The 20,151-nt window shown below is 39.9% G+C and overlaps 1 protein-coding gene across 5 annotated transcripts in view; it reads left to right on the top strand.

Moving 5' to 3' along the window:
- Positions 1-20,151, top strand: part of COL14A1 (collagen type XIV alpha 1 chain) — a 208,933-nt gene that overhangs the window by 178,768 nt on the left and 10,014 nt on the right. The window lies entirely within an intron of this gene.

The following is a 20,151-nucleotide window of genomic DNA, read 5'->3' as shown; positions in this document are numbered from 1 at the left end:
TGGAGCCCTCCCAAACTGTTCTCAGGGCAGGATAGGAAAATGGCCAATATAAACGTGGTATACAGCTGACCACACTGGGTGGGGAAGGAGTCAGAAACCTGTCACTCATAGAAAAAGATCCCCTTTAGCAGACATTGTAAATCTCAGAGAAAACAGTATTTGGTTACTCCCTTCAGCCAACAAATATGTTCTTAGACAATGATAAGAAACCACTGTCCCCTGTGTTTTAGCCCGTCAACATCACCACCATCTTCAATCAGTTCCCATCTTTGATAAAGTTTTTTCTTGAAAACTGGTACACAAAACCTAGAACCCTGTATGTTTCTGTTAACAGAGTTAGAAGTGCTAAGCGTGAGAAAAGGTGAAAATATTTACGTTATAAAAGCACACCCAGTGTCAGCATGACCATTGCCATTGACCTGACAAACCCAGAAGCAACCAGTTATGATTAGAATCTGGGCTGTGCTATGAGTCTCAGAAATCACCACCCAGTACTCCCTCTTCTCTGAGATCCCCTGCATATTCTAGCCCTTATTCATTTACCTCCTCTCTACCTATATAACTTAAAAAATTGTGCAGAAATAGTCCTAATCTAGAGTGTGCTATATACTTTTTTTTTTTGAATCACCATGAGATACAGTTACAAAGCTTTCATGATCAGGTTTCAGTCACATAATATTCCAAGACCCATCCCTCCACCAGTGTATATTTTCCACCACCAATATCCCCCTTATCCCTCCTGCCACCCCCCCACCTCCACCCACAGCCTGCCTCTATGGCAGGTACTTTTCTTGTCTCTCTCACTCTTCCTTTTTTGGGCATTATGGTTTACAATACAGTTACTGAGAGGCCATTGTGTTTGGTCCTTTACCTACTTTCAGCACACATCTCCCATGTAGAGTGATTCCTTCAACCATCATTGTCATAATGGTCCCTTATCTATCCCACTGCCTTCTCCCCCAGCCCTTTAGGCATGCTTCCAACCATGACCAATCTTCCCGGCCCTGTTTCTACTGCCTTGGGTGTTAGTCTAATACTATGTTTTCTTATATCTCACAAATGAGTGCTGTTATTCTATGTTTGTCCCTCTCCTTCTGACTTATTTCACTCAGCAAGATACTCTCCATGTCTATCCATTTATAAGTGAATTTCATGGACTTTCTTTTCCTCACAGCTGTGTAGTATTCCATTGTGTAGATATACCATAGCTTCTTTAACCAATCGTCTATTCTTGGGCACTCAGTTGGTCTGTGGATCTGTCTCTATTTAGTCTGCCTATGTACTCTTACTCTCTTGAGTATGTCCTGCCTATATACTCTTACTCTCTGAGTATGTCCAGAAGCAATACTACTCTTTACAGGTTATGCCTGCACTTTGATTTTTGTCTTGGGCTACGCATGCCTGTGCTCAGGGATTACTCCTAGCTCTATGTTCAGGATTCATTCCTATCAGGGCTCTGAGAACCATATGCAGTGCCAGGCACTGATTGAATCAGAGTCACAGAGTACAAGGCAAGCACCTTACCAAGTGCATACTATCTCTGTGACCCCTTTATTTTGATTCTTGTGTGTACTCTTAAAGTACTGCTTTAATAAACTACTTTCTGTGCTTTGTTTCCCTAACTGGTCCTAGAATTGTTCCTTGTGTTGAAGTCAAACATTAGTTCTAAAGAGCAGGGCAAACAAATTTAGTTCTGACCAGGTGTTGGGTCCAGTGATGGTCTGGCCTGGCTAGTTGTGCTCGCTGGGCCTCCTGGGAGCCATCCTGATGGTGCTCAGGGAAGTCTCCCTTTTTCTGGTTCTGTGCCTACAGGCCCTATGCATTTTCCCCATTGACATTATTTTTTCCTCTTTGCAAATGTCCTATTTTTTTGCAAGTGTTCTATATGTGTCTAACTCCTTTGTCCTACAAGTTTTTGTTAATCTTCTTAGACCACGAATTTCTATTTCCCTTGAAAACCTAATGTAGTGACTATCTCTCCTCAACCAGTGTTAGTGAAAAGTTAGATTGGTGAGAGCAGGGATCAGGTTTGGATGGTATTGTGCAATGCTTGCACATAATAGGTACTGATCAGAGAGTTGTTGAGAAGATTGTGGCCCAGTTAATATTTTCTTTTCTGAAAGGTTTTCCAAGTCAACAGCTTTAGAGAAAGGCACAATTCCCCCTGCAGAATACCAAAGATTTGGCAGCCAAAAAGGTGGCCACCTCTGTCAGCAGGATAATTGTAATGATGTCGTAATGGATACAGTGCGACTCCAGGAGCACAGAGCCAGAGGCTGAGTCAGTCTCAGCAAGTCACAAGTTGCCTTTGTTCTTTTTGGAAGCCCCATCCTTGCTCCTGCCAGAAAGATGCTGTCAGCTCTCCAAGACCATTTGAACAATTAGACCAGAGGCTGATCACCCAAGAGTCCTCAAACAGTAGCACAGACCATGCTTAGAAATATGAATCTCCATGATACATTTTTATTACTTAGATATTTCTAAAGAGTACAGCAGATCACAAAATCTTACGTTTTACAACCTTGGGAATGAGTAAGATAGATTCTGGGAAGTTTTGTTTGAGCATGAGGGAGTAGGCAGTGTTTGATGTAATTGCAGTTGAGCACCAATCAGGGGCAATTGCTAGGGAAAATATGGCTGCTGTTTAGAGATGGAAATTCAACAGACTTCTCATTACAGGTATTGTATTTCTGTTGCTGTTAGAATTTGTTGCTACAAGTTGAGTATTTATTCTTAAACTTGTGGATCCAATACTTAGGTAAGATTAATAAAGAAGATGTCTGTGTTTAAGTCAAAATATTAAAATTTTACAACTGAAAATATTTTAGCTATGATTTCTCTTGACCCTCTCTCATTTGATGTAAAAAAGAAGAAACACACAGGTACTGAGAACCCAAAATGTTCAAAGTTAGCCAAAATCTCAGGACTGGAAATAAGACCAGAGATTGTGGGGGCTATTATGTTTTTAAAGTAGAATTGTTAAAGAACATTGTATTTTATTGAGTAACAATAAGTATCATTACTATATAGTATATTTTGGCAATCACTATGAACTACAAAAATAAGACTGAAGAAATAAGGTTGTTGAGTATTCAGTAATGAGCATGCCACTTAAAGAAAATTCACTTTCTGCTGAGGTTTTCTGTGAGTTTTCCTACAAAAAAATCATAGCTCTATTGGATCATTTTTTCTGATGTAGTTTTCAAACTTTTTTAAACATGATGCAGTTATGAGCCATATTTTGTGTAATATTGCAATGTGCACATTCACATGATAAAGCCAAGGCAAAAGAAGAAATATCTCTACAGTTGTTTCCTGGTCTGTTGTCATTAAAGAACTGAAAGGCAACCTTGTATTGGATGGCCAACATTTGAAATACACTGTTTTGGTATAAGTTCTTTGGTGAATAGCATCATTTACAAAGAAATAAACAAAGAACGTGCATTTTATGTAAAAGAAAGTCTGTTGTGAGGATGAGAGAGATAGTACAGCAGGTAGGGCACTTGCCTTGCATTTGGCCAATCTAAGTTCAGTCCCATGCCCCATATGGCCCCTTGAACCTTCCAGTAGTGATCTCTGAGCACAGAACTGGTAGTAAGCCATGAACATGGGCAGATGCCCCCTCTTCCCTCACCAAAAAGAAAATCAAAGATGTTCCTTCAGGAGCCCTGTAGTACCTTCTGGATAATGGCTCTTCAGATCCTGGATTCTAAAATTCAGGAAAGGGATGGGACCAACTTGTTTTCTCCTTGGTTCCCAGAATTGTCAGCTGTGACAATTGAATGCTGGCTCTTCTGGTCTTAACTGACCCTAGTCACGGCCTTAAGTCACTCTAACTAGACTCCTGACTCCATTTCTAATTCTGATCTCTACATATCATTCCCAGATGACTCATCTGTTTTTCCCTTACTCCATTTATTCAAATGCTCTTTATTCCTACTGATATGTTGGAACAAATGTTTTTATAAACCTTAATTTCTGTATTTACTTAAAAAGAACCAGGGCATTTTTCTGAATTTAGTCTTCTGTAACTTCTTAAATTTTCATGATTTGAAACAAAATTGAACAGAGTAAGCATCTAAATAAAAATGAAATTCTGTTTAGATTGTATGATGTTAACAGCTGGATTTCATATCTGGTTTATTTTGTGCAATAAATACGCAAATATTTATTATATGAGATTTTTTTTTGGCTTGGCATTGTATGAGATAATACTACTAAGAATTATGACTTTTACTTAGAAGACACCAAATGTATTTGTCAATTATTGTGCTCCATTCTCTACAGTCTCACTTAGGTAAAATAGATGTGGTTTGGCTAAGGAAGGAATATGAAGCATGACTATGTGTTCAAGTTACAAAACAGTAAATGCTAAATGAGTTTTGTAGAAGTAAGTGCTGTCAAAATTTAGAAGGATGCATAGCTAAAGCCTTTGATAGAAAGCGTTCTGACATTTATGAAGCAACTTATTAATAAGCTATCCATTGCTTAGCACTTTATTAATTCTCACAAAATAATATAAGTCAATATTAACTTCATATATAAGTGAATATATGGATTCAGCCAGGTTGTTAGTTGTCCAATGTCATATAGTGGCAGAGATGAGGACCAGAATTTCAATCTGGTCTATGTGATTCCAGAATGTCTCTGCTTGCTCCATTATATCATATTGTTTCCTCCTTTGAAATCATGGTTCATGTGTGTGGAGGCAGGGTGGGGTAGGGTGAGGAGGCATCACAGAGGGGATGACAGAACTGTGCAGGATCTGGGGAACTCTGCTTTATAATGGTTATAATGCTTTATTTTAACTACAAGATGTGGACACGTGATTTGTGGGACTGACCAGAACATCTGGTGGTGTATGTTCCTACCATTTGCAAGCTCTCCGTGCACTCTCTCCTTCTGCATTTGGCTAGTCTGAGATATTAGTTAACAGTGGGTGTGCATGGGTACCACAGAGCCAGATGATGTAGCCACAATAGAGGGAGGGACGCCTCCTGTCTACTTAGCCCTCCGTGATCTTGCCAGCGAAATGCCTGGGGAATCAGGACTTGAAAGTCTGTGTGAGTTTCAGTAAGTTGTGGACATTAAAGTTTTACTAGACTCACTAAATAATCTATCAGGCTGCATCTGGAGACCCATTTGATCTGCAGGGCATGGAAATGAGTTTCTCCCACCCAAATTGTTGGGAAGTTGTAGTTCTCCAGCTGAAGCTACACTATGCACTTCACAGGGAAAGGAGAGTCAGTCCTGACATCTACCCGGGGTTCTCAGGTTAATTATCTATCCTCTAAAATGTAACTTCAGAAGAAGGCAAATAGTGAAGCAGAGATGTTTTATTTTGAGTGACAAAAAGGAAATTCAATTAAGAGAGCACGCAAACTTCTGTAGAAGGAGGAGATAGTGATCAAGGAGAGGCAAGAAATCGCATATCCTAAATGGAGTGCCACCAGGTGTTTTTCCAAAGCTGGAATTACAGGACTCCCTTTTCCAAAGGTCCCTGGTGTGGGACTCCATGGTGAGAGTCCATTGCTAGGGTAGTTGTCAAGGAGAAAGGACCTATTCACTCAGGGCCTTGTAGCTGCTGTATTTTCTCTTGATGGCTCCTGGCATTAAGCTTTGGAGCTGCTGTTCATATCTGGAGCTGGTAGCTGGGGTCAGAAACTACCAAACTATTTTGTGGGAAGGAGGGTACTCCAGTGATGCTCTAGAGATCTGGGGCACCTCTTCCTCAGTAATTCTCTCCCAAATGAGCCAACAGTTCAATGTGAGGGCCCAAGAATGCAGTATTGCTTAGGCCTTTCCGAGAGGCCACTAGGGACACCCTGATGGTACTTGGAGGCTTCCAGAACTACACTCACTATTGTTCAGGGATCACCTGGCATATACTGAGTGATGCCTAGGGAACCCTGTGATGTCAGGAACAGAAGAAGCAGGATTGACTGATATAAGGCATGTGTCTAAAATCCTTGGGGCATGTTTCCACCCTCACTTCTTTTTTTTTGTTTTAATAGTATCTTGAAATTCATTGCCCTAATTGACATTTATAACAGACAAACAACCAATTTTGAGATAATGTAGGATGATGTATTGGATAAATATCAATATGATAAAAACTCACCAAAATATAACTTTCCATGGTCCTACATTTTAATTATTGGTGACTCATCTAGAATTTTATCATGAATTGAGGCTATGAAAGAATTCTTGTAGAATTTTCTGTATGGAAATGGGTCATGTGTCTGAAAGTTTGGAGTGCATACCAATAGCAATTGTACTTCCAATGTCTCATGCAGGGAGTAAATAAGGGAGAAAATAAGAACCAAGTAATATAACATTGTTTTATTTCTGAGATTTTTGGAATATATACCAATTTTTCTATCTATGATGGTGCTCTAATTGGAATAATATATAAGATGGAAAGAACATGGTTTGAGGTACCAGTCAGATGTGAACTGGTATTTTAGTTTTATCGCTGGCTAGCTGTGTAACTTTTATTAATCTTAACTCAGCATGATACTCTCCAGTTCCATCCATGTAGCAGCAAATTGCATGATTTTCTCTCTTCTTCTAGCTGAGTTGTATTCCATTGTGTGTATATATACACACCACTCTTCACAGTTATTTTAGCCAGTCATCTGTTCTTGGGCTTTTAGGTTGTTTCCAGAATTTGACTATTGATTAAATAGTGCTGCAGTGAACAAGGTGCACAAATGTCCTTTCTGAAAAAAGCCAAATGACTTGAAGTTATAAAATTATTACCCTTAAACTTGAGTCTCTGCAAGAGAATGTCAAATTTCCAATGACTTAACAAAAAGAAATACAAGAGTTAAGGGTCAATTGTTATCAGTCCTGAGTTTCCCATGGTTGCTTCAAAAAAAAAAGATTGAAAATGTTTCAGCAAATGAGAAAAACCGGATAAAAAATCAATGAAGATCTGAAACATGGGAGCAAACACAAGTGAAGAAGGACTCAGCCACAATCTGGCAGCATTTCAGCTCCTGTCAGATATCAGGCAGGGAAATACACTTACTGTGGTCTGTTTTTCTACCACTACTCACGGTTACTATTTAGTAAAAATATTTCATACATAATCAATAGAACAGTATCTTCACAAATAATTTTTAAATAGTCATTACTGAGACATAAAAGTAAAAGCAAGGTAATTAGTAGTCAGATAGCTTATTCCAGGATGCAAACTCTCTGTCTGAGTGCCCAGGGAACATAATGATGCTGGAACCTATCAACAAGACTGAGAACTTTTCAGAGAAAAAGAAGTGCCAGCTTGATTTCACATTTCAAGAGAGGAATAGAGTTGTTTTGTTTAATGATTCTGTTATTAAAAGGAACTGTTGACACTGAAAGTAAATTTGACAGAAACAAATTCAGAAAGCACAGCAGTTGTGACCTCCAAATGCCATAATGATAAAGATGTGTGAAATTCCATAACATCCCTGCTATCCTGGAAAAAATTATCTTTGTGGGAAAGATCAATCTGATTTAAAATGGAAGACTGGTAAACCCTTATAATTTGATGATCAAATTTTAAATATCCTTGATCTTTTTAATGTTGTGTTACAGTTGGTAACATTGTCTTTTCATGACTGTTTGAAGAAAAATCTGCTGATAATGCAAGATTGTCTTTTTCCTGTCCTTTGAGACCTGAACTCTAGAAAAACAGAGATTTTACTTTTCTTTCTCTGAAGAGTTATCTGGTAAAGTCCAATTCGAATGGTTTTTGGAACGGATCTTTCTCTGAAAGTCCAATGGATTATATTTTCCTAATGCACCTGAAGGTGTTGGCAATGAAAAGATAACTTTGCATCTTTTATTTTGTAGGCTACTTTTTTTCCTAGTGAAAAGTGACTTGACACTGATCAAGGTTGCACGGAGACTATTGCTGTGCAAAGATCATCTTAAAATTTAGTAGCTTAAAACAAAACTTGCAAGATTTTGTTTGTTTTGGGTGAGTCAGAGATTCAGAAGTGGATACTTCGGGCTCATGAACATTCATGAGATTATGGGCAAGATGCCAGCCAAATTATAGCCATCTGAAAACTTGACTGGACCAAACAAATTAGCTTTGAGATGGCACCTTCACAGTGCTATTGAAAGGGGTTCAAACACCTCCATTACCACCACCACCACCACTGACTACTAATTATATTACATACAAGAGGGGTGGGTCACTCAAAAGGGTGGTTTAAATGTTCTCGCAACATGCCAGCTACTTTCTTCAGAGTAGTGACCCAAGAGAGAGATCAGGGTGGGGATCACAATGAGTATTTGACTAGTTCCAGAAGTCACAGTTTTTACTTCCAGCATCTTCTATTTATTAGAAGGAGTCATTAAACCCAGCCCATATTCAAGCAGAGCAAAATTAGGCTGTATATTTTGAAGGGAGGAGTGACACAGAATTCGTAAATATGTATTTAATCATACGCCTCTAAATTAAACTGAGACCCTCTGGCCTTGCAATGTAAACAGGGTGATGTTTTCATTTCTAAGAATGAATTCCAAGCTGTCTCACTTCTAGGATACTGAAAAATGAGGGGCACTTGTGAAGAGTTGGCTCACCCTGTGTCTGCCTGTTTTTACCATTTAAATCAGTGTTTTTCTCTTCCACCACCTTTAAATTATTTAAATGCCAGATGTAGCTTTTTAGAAGGAAATATAAAAGATTGAAGCACCTCAAAAGAGTAGCACCTTTTGGAAAAATGTTTCCATAGAAGACTAATGTCTTTTGTGTTCCTATTTCATATATTAGTTTTAATTAAAATAATGTCATTATACAAACACTAAAATGATTTTCTTAAAGTTGTGATAAATTTGAATTGCTAATCAGCTGTGTCTGTCATCCTTTGTAAAGAACTGACAAATTTTTTTTTAATTTTATTTTATTGAATCACCGTGAGATAGTTACAAGCTTTCATGTTTGGGCTACATTCTTACAGTGATCAAACACCCACGCCTCTACCAGTGCACATTCCCCACCACCGATATCTCGGGTATAGCCGCCCTTTCCCACCCTCCCCCTGCCTCTGTGGCAGACAACATTCCCCATAATCTCTCTCTACTTTTGGGCATTGTGGCTTGCAACACAGACACTGAGAGGTCATCATGTTTGGTCCATTATCTACTTTCAGCACGCATCTCCCATCCCAACTGGTTCCTCTGCCATCATTTTGTTAGTGATCCCTTCTCTGTTCCATCTGCCTTCTCCCTTCCGCTCATGAAGCAGGCTTCCAGCTATGGGGAAATCCTCCTGGCCCTTGTATCTACTGTCCTTGGGTGAGCTCACAATTTTTTTTAAAAAGACAAAAACCCTGTGATGGCATATTTTGCCATAAAAGTTCATATAATTGTTTCTGTACCACTTTAAAAAAATACTTAAATGGTCATGTGTAGAACTCAGCTGGATTATTGGATTTCCACCTCCAACTGGGTAAAGGGTTTTGCACTAGAAATATTGCACAGACAACTGTCTTCTCAGTAAGGTGTCTTTCTGTGCTCCCAATTCAGATCTTCCCATCAGCTTTACTTGAAGATATCCCTTTGGGGACTGGAGCAATAGTACAGGGGGCAGTGTGTTTGCCTGGCACATTGCTGACCCAGTTTGGATTCCCGGCGTCCCATATGGTCTCCTGAGCACAGCCAGGAGTAATTCCTGAGTGCAGAGCCAGGAATATTACCCCTGAGCATTTCTGGGTGTGGCCCAAAAGCCAATAAAGAAAAGATATCCCTTCTGCTCTAAACAAGCTCAGCTTTTTTTTTTCTTTTTGGGTCACACTCAGCGATGCACAGGGGTAATATTCCTGGCTCTGCACTCAGGAATTACTCCTGGCAGTGCTCGGGGGACCAAATGGGATGCTGGGATTCAAACCTGGATTGGCCGTGTGCAAGGCAAACGCCCTACCTGCTGTGCTATTGCTCCAGCCCCATAATCAGCTTTCTTTAGATAACAAATTTCTAGGAGCTTGCAACAATGAATGTTATTTTTTCACGAGCTCTGTGGAGAGTTGGGGCAACTCTGCTTGGCAGGTCCTGGGCCGCAGTGGTTATCTCTCCCTAGAGGATGTTTTCTTCCTGGCCAGAGCATGAACAGAACAGAGCAACCCAACCTCCCAATCACATTTGAAGACTGTTTATGGCTTTGCCCCTAGCACCTGACTAGTCAAACTAAGCTCTATGGCCAAACCCAAATCCAAGGGGTAAGGAAATGCACAAACCTTTACCAAAAGAATGGAGTTCTAATTCCCTTTCTAGAATAATAATGGATTCCAATCACTAATTCAGTGTATCATATTCTTCTTGCTCACCTTTTCCTACCACACTCAGTTCTGACCCATATTTGAGCCTTGTTTTTCCAATCTTCTATATAATTTCACAAGCTCTCTCCCTCCATTCCCCAGGAAAAAAAGACCACCTTTTTATTTTGTTTTTAAATTCTGGCTTGGAAACTCATCTCAAGAGATACTTCCCCCAGGCCACTCCTTCCTCACCCTTGCTCACTTATTTGATCAACGTATTGGTTAGAATCCTGCTTTACATCAAAGAAGCACTTGAATTAGATCTAGACTGAGTAATCTGTCCCTATGGGTGTCCCTCTCTCTCCAGGTACACACATCTATCACAGTAGTTCCTTCGTTGTATTGTATTGCTGGTGTACTTGCTGTCTTTCCCACTGAATGGTGAGTTCCTTGGAAGGGAACATGTCTTTCATCCCTGCACTCCCAAGAAGCCTGAATAAACAGTCAGTAAATGATTAGATGACTGATCCCTACTCTTTTAGAGTGTGAAACATCACTTAGCACTATGTAGAATGTTCTTTCTTGAATTGTCCCTCAATGATTTAACTCCTATTAATTCTTCTTCACCAGAGGTTACATGCTCCCTAAGGGCCCAATTTTATATACTTTCTTTATATTTCTCATAACATTTAAAATGTAATAGCTGTTTCAAGAATAATAGTGATTTATAATGTGGATTATTTCTTGGCTTGCTTTTTGACTCTTCCTATTCTTTAGTCATCCTCATCCCAGAACCCATAATAAAAGCAGAAACCATAGAGTACAACAAACCCAACAGGTTTCATAATGGCCAACTGCTACCAAGTTAACGATGTCAGGACTTTCTCCAAGTTATCATTGTATCAATGTAGCTAGAAAAAGTTGGGTGAGATTTTAAAATAGTTTGGCTTCTGCTGAGCAGGTGATACATATAAGTTAGAAAATCAGGGTCTGAGCAATAGTACTACTAGTGGAGAGGGCGCTTACCTTGCATGCGACTGACCCAGGTTGATCCCCGTCACCATGTATGGTCCGCCAATATGGTCTTGCCTCAGGGCACAGATGGATGTGACCCAAAAAGGAAAAAAAATAGAGGGAAAGAAAGAAACTGATCATATAGTGCTCAACTTTATGCTTTAAATTTTTATTATATTATAATTTTTTGTTGAAGTATTTGTGACCAAACCTGGAATGTCACAAATATAAGGCATGCATTTTACAAATGACTCATCCCTGGCATTATATGATTTTTATTCATAATGAAATTAAAGCTTTCTTTAATTTTGAAGACATTTCTGGGGTTTCAGGTACACCCAGTGGTGCTGAAAAATCACTTTTGATTTTGTGCTGAGGAATCACTCCTGGTGGTGTTCAGGATGCGATGTCAAGAATTAAACCAGGGGGGCCAGAGCGATAGCACAGCAGGTAGGGCGTTTTCCTTGCATGCAGCCGACCTGAGTTCAATCCCTGGCATCCCATATGGTCCCTGGAGCACTGCCAGGAGTAATTCCTGAGTGAAGAGCCAGGAGCAACCCCTGAGCACCACAGAGTGTGACCCAAAAAGCAAAAAAAAAAAAAAAAAAAAAAAGAATTAAACCAGGATTGGACATATGCAAAGCAAATGCCTTAACTGATGCTTTTTCTAATAAATATAGAAAACTATTTTTATGACTTTGAAAGTGGTAAATCCACCAAATATGCATTTATCTTGTTTGGTGAAAAGTATCAATAGAAAAATTACATTTCTTAAGTCTTTCAGTTATCATTGGCTCTAAACTTAACTTTGATGTAAAATTGCTATGAAAATATAGCAAGATATTTAGATTTTTTCGAATGTTTTTGGGAATTTGAAAAATATGCACAGTTATATAAATTTTAAAAATATCACTATGCATTAACATAATAATGGATCCTTCGTGCCTACTGATTGTAACCCATTTTGCTTTAAGCTCTGTAGAACCTGGCCTTATCCCAGTAACCTGACACAGCTTCCTTCTTTTCCAAAAGCAGAAGCACCATATCATTTTTTCAGTCCTGCAAGGAATGGAGACCAGACAAAAGTAATTTAAATATCATCCACTACTTGAAAGCCTGAAATTTCATTTTTAAGTTACAGAAATTGGCTCAATTTTCAGCTAATTTTAAATTGCTTAAATGTCCTTAACAGTTGGTACTGGAAATAACATAAAGGCATTAAAGAGGAGCAATAAAAAAATTTGGTGCTGAAAGCAATAGGTTAACATTTGGCCTGATATTCTTATTAGGTGCCTGTGAGGTTACAGTGTCAGTGGTGAAACTAGGGAAATGAAAAGCCAGGATTTCTGTTCGCTTTTGCCAGGCAGTTGCATTTGTGAACATCAAGGGCCAAGAACTTCAGAGGGTGGTTGCACTGATCAATGAACACTACCATCTTTGTCTGTCCATTTTATTTTTTTTCCTTGTTTTGTTTTGTTCACACCCAGCAATGCACAGGGGTTACTCCTGGCTCATGCACTCAGGAATTACTCCTTGTGGTGCTCAGGAGACAACATGAGATGCTGGGAATCGAACCCGGGTCAGCTGTGTGCAAGGCAAACACCCTACCCTCTGTGCTATCGCTCCAGCCCCTTTGTCTGTCCATTTGCTTCCCTACCCTTCACCCTTCCTCCTTTCTATTCCACCTTCTTTCCCCTCTTGGCCTAAATTTAAGTATTTCTGACTTAAATGCTTGTGCTCAAAAGTCCAAAAGACCACCTGCCTCGTGACTGACATCTCTAACTGATGGACAGTAGTGCATCTCTTACTCTTCACCTTTGCTAGGTAATGTTACTTAGTGATTTGAATGCTTCCCCCATAAACTTTCTGTGGAAATAGACCAGCACTTGGTGGAATTAGGCTCTGCAGACTTCAGAACGTTACCCTGGGCAAATAGTTTTACTTCACAGTACCCTGTAGGGGCAGATCCAGCTTTCATAAGGACCTAAAGCACAAACAACTTGGAATTCCTCTTTCAAAAAAAGATTTTGAAATTACAAACAACAACCTAGAGAGAAGGTGTTGAAAGATTTGATGTAAGTGAGGAGCCGTATCTAAACTTCTTAGCCCGGTACACAGAGCTTATAAAAATCTGGTCTGGACTGGCCTCATATTCTACCATTCTCTGGCCTGCAACCACCAAAGCCGTGCCAAACCTCTTCAAGTTCCAGGAATGCCCTATTATCTATCACTTGCCAAGCTTTGTGCATATGCCTCCAGGTGCCCTTTGCATAACTATTTTCTGCTCTTCAACACTTGACTTCAGGGTCAGGTGTACTGGAAAGCTTTCAGGGACTCCCCCAAAATGCCTTAGATTTGTGTTTCCATATTTCATTTGTAGTACTTCTTCTCTTAGTGGATTACAGCTACTTGGGTTTTTTGTCTTTTTATCATGACACAGTGATCTGCTACTAGCAGGACAGATGCCTTTGACTCAAAATTTCAATACCCAACATGGGGACTGGTTTGGAAGGTTTGCTCTCAGTTTGTCTTTATTCTCTCCCCATGTTACCAGCCTCCGTTGCCTTCCATTTTTGGAGAGGTTCAGTCAATGAGAGATTCAAGATATTTCTCCCCTCCCTGTCCCACATGCCTCTGCAACTTCATTTGTGGCTGAAGCCCCCTTTTGCCTCTCATTTCTAGAAGACAAGTTCTTAACTCATGTTCCAGATCCTCACAGAAGTCTCTGGGCTCTGTGGAGTTCATGCCCAATTCAATATGCTTAATCAGTGGACGAATAAATAGCAGTGCTTCGACATTAAAAAATTTTAAAAGAAGAAGACTCTGGGTTCAGTTATGCTATTTATTTCCACTGTTCCTGAGCTCCTAGAAGGGATGGTGACCTTGCTGTTGCTAATGTATAGGTTATCTCAACATCTTTATTTGGCATCTCTGTCCTTCTAGCTGTTACCTCGTGTAAACCAGTTTCTGTATCAAGTTTCCTCTGCCTAAAAGATGTGAGTGGTTATCTTTCCTTGGCTGAGTCCTAACTTGCAGAGACATAGTAGATGATGGTATTTTAATGAAAAGGGCATGAGAGAGAGAGAGACTTGAACATTTACATTTAAAATAACCATGTATTTTCTAGGCTTTGTATACAGAATGTGGGACCCCCCCATCCCCTTCCACATGCTGGGATTAATTCTATAGACCATGGAAAAAAACATGGAAAAAATAGCAAAGCTTAGTGAGAAGCATAAAATGCTTGCTGAATTATGTTCAATTAACCTGCAATCTTGTAACTTAGTTTTTGTCCTGGCACCTTGTACCTAGTAGGCATTCAAAGAGGTTAGATATAAGGTGTTGGATAAAATTGGACATTCTGTGCTGAACTTAATATAGTAAATACACAAGCTGATTGTCAGCAGTGCACACCTGAAACTTACATAATGTTACAATTAATGCTACTTAGATTAAAAAATAATAAAATGGAAAAGAAGCATACATTGAATTAAAAACAGATTATTTTTGCAATTCATTGCCAGCATTTCCCAGGCAACAGACAATATAATAACACAGCTGAAGCCATTATTAGTGCTTCTATGACTTTTTTTGGTAGCATTACAATGAAAGCATTTCCCAGGTCTTGGGCACATATCCTGGGAGTTGCTCAGCATGTCTGGCATCAAGGCATGATCCTCCTGCTCTGTGGAGTAGCATGAAACTCCAGCCTGGAGCACTTGTTGTCATGAGGGTGGGAAGGAGCCCTAGCAATTAATAACATCTCCCTCCACAGATGTCCATAGGCCAAAGAAAATAGGAAAGAGATGATCCAAGACAGGACTCTGGACATGCGGTCAGCATGAGCAGGATAAACCCTCTTCATGTCAGCCTTCAGCCTGGCGTGCAGCACAGGGCAAGTGTGCAGAGTCAGCTGAGGAAATGTGATAACCACAGGGTTGATTTCTGAATGTGGGGCCGGAGAAAAGGTGCAGACAGATTACCGATTTGGCAGGCAGTTCAGGAAGCCAGGATTTCAGCCAGCAAGACAAGAAACACAGACTCCAGGTCCAGCTCAGTTGGAGAAGCAGGGGGTGCAGTAGTTAAGCATATATGAGTCAGTACCAACTTGCCTCGGTGGAAATTTGGCTTTGTAAGTTACTGTCATGACAAGTGGTTTCTTCACCTTTCAGTACCATGGCCCGTTGTTTAGGATTACTACAGTAACTGTCCTCTCAATTCTTACAGTCTTGATTTGTTTATACATACACAGCAGCTAGCTTTTAGCCTCTACCAAGGTAACACATATGCATAACTCGTACACCATTGAGCTATGTTTTGTTTTTGTCAAAGCCTGTGATTGGATGTTATATTTCACTAATGCATCAGTTTGTTTGACAGTTATTTCTCAGTGTCTAATACATGCCTAGTACTGGGGAAACAGTGAACTAAAACAAATAGAACTCTCAGCTTTAATGGGCCGAAGGAAGTGGAAATGTTAGGTTAGTGGTAAGGAAGAACTCTTAATAAATAAGATTCTTAAAGTAATCCCTGAAATAATTTCTAATGTTATTCTGAATAAAGGATAATGGGAAAATTAGCACTTAAGTGAGGGGTATTGCTGTTAGGGAAGGCTGTTTAAATTGAGGTCCAGAAGGTTTTGGGAGATCATATACTTCCCATACCATCACTGTCAGTGTAATCCCATTCCTCATTAATTTGCTCGAGCGGGCATCAGTAACGTTTCTATTGTGAGACTTTATTGTTTTTGGCATATCGAATATGCCACAGGTAGCTTGCCAGGCTCTGCTGTTTGGGTGAGATACTCTTGGTAGCTTGCTGGGCTCTCTGAGAGGGGCGGAGGAATTGATCCCGGGTCCACCGTGTGCTAGGCGATTGCCCTACCCGCTGCACTATCACTCAAGCCCTCCCATACCATATCACTGTGAATCAATAACTGCTCTGAAAATTACTTTAAATTATATTTTAAGGAAGAATTTTTAAAGATTTCTGTTAAGTTATTCTAGATATTTTTTGTAACTCCACAGAATGCCAAGAAACATTCCCTTACTAAGTTCTTTTTTGTTGTTAAATCAAATATTCCATTGCATCAGTTTATGCTTTATTTAAAAAAAAATTTATTGAATCACTGTGAGATAGTTACAAGCTTTCATGTTTGGGTTGCAATCACACAATGATCAAACACCCATCCCTCCACCAGTGCACATTCCCCACCAACGATATCCTCGGTAAATCCCCCCTTTCCTACCCTCCCCCTGCCTCCATGGCAGACAATATTCCCCATATTCTTTCTCTACTTTTGGGCATTATAGCTTGCATCACAGACACTGAGAGGTCATTATGTTTGGTCCATTATCTACTTTCGGCACACAACTCCCATCACAACTGATTCCGCCAGCCATCATTTTCTTAGTGATCCCTTCTCTATTCCATTTGCCTTCTCCCCTCTGCACATGAAGCAGTCTTCCAGCTATGTGGCAACCCACCTGGCCCTTGTATCTACTGTCCTTGAGTGTCAGCCTCATGGGATGTTATTCTATACTCCACAAATGAGTGCAGTCCTTCTATGTCTGTCCCTCCCTTTCTAACTCATTTCACTTAGCATGATACTCTCCATGTCTATCCATTTATAAGCAAATTTCATGACCTCATCTCTCCTAACAGCTGAGTTTATGCTTATTCTTAAATGGCAGAAATGTGAACTTAATTTGAGTTGATGACATTCCTCTTCAAGAGGCACTGTAAGTAGATATTGCCATGCAAGGAACTTATTAAAAAAAAAGCAGTGTTCCAGCTGTTCAGAATGATGAAATCATGCAATTCACGACAACATGGATGGAACTGGAAGACATCATGTTAAAAGAAGTAAGCCAAAAGAAAAAGGACAAACTCAGGATGATATCACTCATACGTGGTATTTTGAATAATTGGCTGAAGGAATGCATGTTTTATTTTTTTATTTTTTTTAATTAATTTATTTATTTTTAATTCGTGAATCACCATGAGGGCACATTTACAGATTTATACACTTTTGTGCTTATGCTTCCCTCATACAAAGTTCGGGAACCCATCCCTTCACCAGTGCCCATTCTCCACCACCAGTAAACCCAGCATCCCTCCCACCCTCCCCGATCCCATCTCCCCCCACCCCGCCCTGCCACTGTGGCAGGGCATTCCCTTCTGTTCTTTCTCTCTAATTAGCTGTTGTGGTTTGCAATAAAGGTGTTGAGTGGCCACTGTGCTCAGTCTCTAGCCCTCATTCAGCCCGCAACTCCCTTCCCCCACATGGCCTTCGACTACATTATAGTTGGTGATCCCTTCTCTGAGTTGCCCTTTCCCCAGAATGTGAGGCCAGCCTCCAAGTCATGGAGTCAACCTCCTAGTACTTATTTCTACAATTCTTGGGTGTTAGTCTCCCACTCTGTTATTCTATATACCCTAGATGAGTGCAATCTTTGTATGTCTGTCTCTCTCTTTCTGACTCATTTCACTTAGCATGAGACTTTTCATGCCCATCCACTTAAATACAAAATTCATGACCTCCTTTTTTCTGACAGCTGCATAGTATTCCATTGTATAGATGTACCAAAGTTTCCTCAACCAGTCATCCGTTCTGGGGCATTCGGGTTTTTTCCAGATTCTGGCTATTGTAAATAGTGCTGCGATGAACATACATGTGCAGATGTTGTTTAGATTATACTTTTTTGCCTCTCTGGGATATATTCCCAGCAGTGGTATTGCTAGGTCAAATGGGAGCTCAACCTCTAATTTTTTGAGAGTCGTCCATATTGTTTTCCAGAAGGGCTGAACCAGTCGGCATTCCCACCAGCAGTGTAGAAGGGTTCCTTTCTCCCCACATCCTCTCCAACAGCGGTTGCAGGAATGCATGTTTTAAAGGGGGATTCCCTGATCAACTTTGACCTCAGAATACAGGGAGAAGAAAGGAGGGGAGTGGGAGAAGAGACAAACAAGAAGCTACAGGTGCCAGGACAGGGGAGTCCGATACAAAGGTGATATTAAGGAATTACAGAGCCAAATATCCAAATCATAGAGTCACCAGCACTGAAATCAAGAGACCTACATTTTAACAACAAAACTTAGAAAGTTGCCTGTCAAGAGGGCAAGAGGGAAGGGGCTGGGGAGGGATATGGAAGGGAACCTGGGAACATTAGTGGAGGGAAGTTGACACGTTGGAGCTGCTGCTGCAATGTTGTATGTCTAAAACTCAACTATGAGTAACTTTGTAAATCACTGATTTAATTTAAAAATGTGGAAAGAAAAAGAAAAAGAAGAGCAGTGTTTACATTAAATCAGCCCTGTGGAAGAAAATGCCAAGTGTCCCCCTAAGGAATTGAATTGGTGTGTCCTTCAAAGTCACCTTTGCTTTTAACAAAGCAATTGATAGAGCTATTGATGTAGGTTGTGGCTCCTTCCATTTGTTTACCATATTTGCTGAGCCACCCCCTACTCCTAAGACGCTGCTTAGATCTGGCACTAGTGCAGTAGCCAAGACATGACCTCTGCAAGCAACAGGCTCACAGTTCCAGGCTACAGGAACATGAGAATAAGCAGTACAATGTGGCACGTGCCAAAGGAGGCATAGATACTGTGCAAGCAAATATTCAAACCATAGAGTCAAAAGAACAACTCATAGACTCATTCCTCTGTTCACTCAAGAAATACTTGTCAGTTACATCTCACATAGACATCATGGGCAGGGTGGGAATATAATTATGATGGATGTGCATCAACCTTGCGCTCTTAAATTCCTTATGCTTCTGTCCATTTGGGTTATGGAGAAACATTGAGTTGGGTCTTGAAGACAGAAACCTCTTTGGGCACAGAAAAGGTGAGGACACTTCAGAAATAGGGAAGAGGTATACTCAGAAATCCCAAAGCCCTTGTGGAAAGGGCTCTGTGCCCCATCTCAGTGTCAGATGATCCCTCTGGATCCTCACAAAAGCATTTAATGAAGGGATCCCTTATCATGGGTGATGGTTGATTTTATCTGTAAGAAATAAAATAGCCTCTGTCATCTCATGGACAGTCACAGGCTGCTGTTTTAGGACATTTGAATTCTCTCCTTTCAATCAGAGTCAACAGGGTTTACAAAAATAGTATGTCAAAAAAATTTTTTTAAAAAGCCTAGGTCTCTAAGTTTAGTTTATGATCTCAATTCTCATTTTAAGTACTTAAATAATTATTCTATGTTTGTGTATGTAATGTTGGGAATCAAACCCAGAGCTTCACAAATGCAGAAAATGTATGTTTCACTGAGCTACTGCACCTTAAATATTGATTTTTAGCATACTTTATTTCTTAAAAAAGTGATCTATAAACTGGTCAAGAACTGAGTGGTAAAAGTAGGTAAAGGGATATTGCTTATAACCTTTCAGTATCTATATTGCAAACCACAATGTGAGAAAGAGAGAGAGAGAGAGAGAGAGAGAGAGAGAGAGAGAGAGAGAGAGAGAAGAAAATCACTTGCCATACACAGAGACAGACTGGGGGGGGGGCAAGATGAAGGGAAACTGGGGACACTGGTGCTGGGAAATGTACACTGGTGGAGGGATGGGCTTTGGAATACTGTATGACTGAAACCTAATCATGAATAGCTTTGTAAGTGTCTATCTCACAGTGATTCCATTTTTAAAAAGTCTCGAATATAACACAATGATTCTCAACAAGTACATATGTACAAGTACATAACAATTTCTTCTATCAGGATACTAAAATATGAAATAATAACAATGATTATTTCCAAGCATGTGTAAATGTTTCTTATATGTACACATTTTTATCCTCATAATAATCTTTAAAGATATTATTGGTCTTTTTTCTAGAAAAAAATGTTCAAAATAGTGTACAAAGTCACCTGCTGATACAG

Source organism: Sorex araneus, chromosome 2, assembly GCF_027595985.1.
Source record: "Sorex araneus isolate mSorAra2 chromosome 2, mSorAra2.pri, whole genome shotgun sequence".
NCBI classification, from domain to species: Eukaryota; Metazoa; Chordata; class Mammalia; order Eulipotyphla; family Soricidae; genus Sorex; species Sorex araneus.
The sequence above is the reverse complement of the archived record's forward strand: the minus strand, read 5'-3'. Positions and strand labels throughout refer to the sequence as shown.